Source organism: Corvus brachyrhynchos, unplaced genomic scaffold (genome assembly GCF_000691975.1).
Source record: "Corvus brachyrhynchos isolate BGI_N302 unplaced genomic scaffold, ASM69197v1 scaffold200, whole genome shotgun sequence".
Lineage (NCBI taxonomy): Eukaryota > Metazoa > Chordata > Aves > Passeriformes > Corvidae > Corvus > Corvus brachyrhynchos.
The window spans coordinates 6,192,514-6,195,507 of record NW_008236184.1 but is presented as its reverse complement, the minus strand read 5'-3'; the positions used below and the strand labels follow the sequence as shown (position 1 = coordinate 6,195,507).

At 44.8% G+C, this 2,994-nt stretch overlaps 1 protein-coding gene across 1 annotated transcript in view; it reads right to left on the bottom strand.

Moving 5' to 3' along the window:
* Positions 1-674, bottom strand: part of MEGF11 (multiple EGF like domains 11) — a 255,687-nt gene extending 255,013 nt beyond the window's left edge. Inside the window, exon 1 of the mRNA XM_017737045.1 lies at positions 41-674. The gene's annotated coding sequence lies outside the window, so the exon portion shown is untranslated. The remainder of the gene's footprint in view (positions 1-40) is intronic.
* Positions 675-2,994: the final 2,320 nt, after the last annotated feature.

Sequence of the window (2,994 nt, the reverse complement as noted above, 5' to 3'; positions counted from 1 at the left end):
GTGTCTCTGTTAGGAAAGTTACCGCGGCCACACGACCCACCTTAAACCCGCCTCCCCGCAGGACCCGGGGGAGGGGGAAGGAAGAGGAGGGAGGGAGGAGACGGGGGTGGGGGCTCGGAGACGTTCTTTTCCCGGCGCAGAACCAAGTCACAGCAGCATCTCTCGGGCAGTCGCTCCGGGATGCAGGGCTGGGCGCACCAGCGCATCCCTGGATCTCGCAGGCACTGGGCTGGGGCCGCGCTCCGCTCCCCTCCCCCTGGATTCTCGCTTTGACGTGCGGCGCCAGCTTCAGGGCGCAGAAACTTTCCCGTTTCCTGCGGCGCTGACGCTGATTTTTGGCTTATTCGTTTGGTGATGGTTGGTTTAGCATCTCGTTATTTATTTAACCGTTTGTTGTTTGGGGGAAGGGGTATCTAGTCCTGATGCCCTGGGCTTTGGGTATGTGTTTTGGGGTTTTTTCTCTGCTCGATTCAATTAAAATACATTAAATAGACTAGAAGGACAAAGACCGCCATCCCGGCATCTAAAGGTTGCCGCCCGAACAGTGGATGTGGGAATGAGGAAGCAAACTATAGCCGAGGCAGAAACACTTGGTGGCTCAGCAGAGGCAGGAGATGGGGGGGAAAGCACGACTGCCTGCCTTCTGCGGCGAAAACCCGGGATCTCTTAAGCAGAGACCTCTCAGACTCCGCGGATGTGCTTAGAGGGAGATCATGCAAACTTCTGGACCCATTTCGAGGTGCTGGGTTTGCAATTAGAGGCACGCACACAGCTGGAGGAGCGGGCACACACAGGCAGGCACACGCAGCTCGCAGTGCCTAAAGCAGCCCCTGCATGGGGAGAAGCTGGCTCGAGCTGATACCAGGCGAGGTTCAGGGGATGCTAATGGGGAAAAGCGCGGTGGAAAATTTACCTCTTCTCTAGCATCCTCTACCGTCCAGAGCATCTGCCCTTGCACTGTCACATCGACTGCATCACTGCTGCTTTCGGGTGGCTCAGTGCCACTGCATGCTCAGAGAGGCACCAGCCAAGGAACGAATCGCACCCCACGGTTGTCATTTTCTTCCTGAAAGATGTACCTGAAGTTACAAATGTATAATGATTAAAATTATTAGACCAAAAGGCTTATGACAGGTGATTTGAACAGCTGCACTAACTTAGCTCTTAGCCAGCAATCTTACGCTTGCACAGGCTTTTCAAGATTAAATGCTCTACTTGTGTTATGTACTATTACTGATTATATTCTAATTAGAATTACAATGTTGGCTGTGATCCTGCTTTTTTAACATCTCAGTATGTAAGAAACACAAGACCAAGTCCCTTTTTGATAATAGAGCAAAATGATTAATAGAACTTTTTTTGTCACCGTAGCCACACGATGAATCCCCACCTTGTACAGTATTTTATGTCCATATGAGGCTGCCAAACTCCTTTGTCCTGCACTGTGTGTTTCTTGGTCATGTGCCAGTGCATGACTGCAGGTGATGGCAATGTTTCAAAAAGGACGTAGTTTGGGCCAGGATTGGTACACTGCCTCCGTAAAGGACTTCCTGCAATCTCCCAGCCTCCCAAAAAACTTCACTCCACCACTGCCTTCATGCCTCCACATTTCCAACCTTGCCTTGCTGTGCTGTGCTGGTTTGTAGCATTCCTGAGACCTTGCACCAGCCACCTGAGGCAGCAGCATGGGGCAGTGGAGCAACCCTGTGTGCTGGAGTGGCTGCTGGAGAGATTCCTGCTTTCCATTCTCTTTTCCAAGCCCAGTTCTGCTCCCTCCCTGGCTCCACAAGCTATTTTTCTTCATTATCTATGGCTAAGGCAACCTAAGCAGGTTCTGCAGCACTACTGGTGCCTGAGGTGAATTCTTCCCTATCTTTCCCCCCCTGTTTTTAATTCTTTTTTACAAAAAATTCTAAGGATGACTATCAATAATAAATTAGCAATTATGATTATTTATTAAATTATTTTCAATATTTAGTACAATTCAATAGATCAAATTTGAACTTGATTTATTGAATAAATAAAGATAATTAGGTTTTGTTGTTTGTCTAAGAATATTAAAAACCACCAGTTGCCCTATACTGATGGCGTTGTTTAGCACTCAGTTTTGTCACCATTTGGGGAACTATTCAGCATCCCTGATTTTTCTTTTTAAATGGTAAGAAATGCACAGAGACTAAACCAGACTGCTTAAAATGAATTAGGCAAGCCTGCTGCGACAATTTTTTTTCTTTGTCTTTCAGTGTTCTTTGTAAAACTTTCCAAAGAAGTGGCCTGTCAAACTGTGAGTGCTCTGGACATCAATGAAACCTAAGATATTACATTCTGTTGTATGACTTTTGACAGATATTTGAGACAAAGCATTCAGCCCCACTCTTCTTGCCTGTATAAAATCCCATCCAGCTCAGTAATTTCCCATGGAAAGTTCTGGCATTCTCTGCACTATGGTTGTCTGTTTGCAGGGTTGTAGATGTCAGTAAATGCCAATGAACCTGGCTATGGATGTTTCTTCATTTGAGGGTGACTACTGGAATATTCATTTCTTCTTGGTCTCTATTTAAATGCAACCCCTTTCTAAAAAGACATTCAGTACAAACAGCACTGAATTGCAGCACACTGGTTCTAGTTCAGTGCTTCTGTTTTTAAAATGTGTAGTTTACAGAAAAAGATATAAAAAGACAGTTTGGCTTCTTTCTTATTATTGTTGACTCAATGAGTCTAGACTAGAGTTATAACTCTGTAAACTCCAGCTGAATCTTCAAGCCTAGCCAGATTCTTTCATAAATCAGAATGAGTTGTTGAAATTCTGAAGGACAAAATAACTCTCAGTTATGAGTGCACAGCCTCAGTTTGGTGAAATGATATCTGGTTATCCCCAGGAAACCTGAACACCAACATGAAAATGAGAAAGGAATTTGAAAAAAAAAAGAAAAAAAAAAAAGCAAAAAAAAAAAGCAAAAAAAAAAAAAAAAAAAGCAAGGGGAGTTAAAAAGA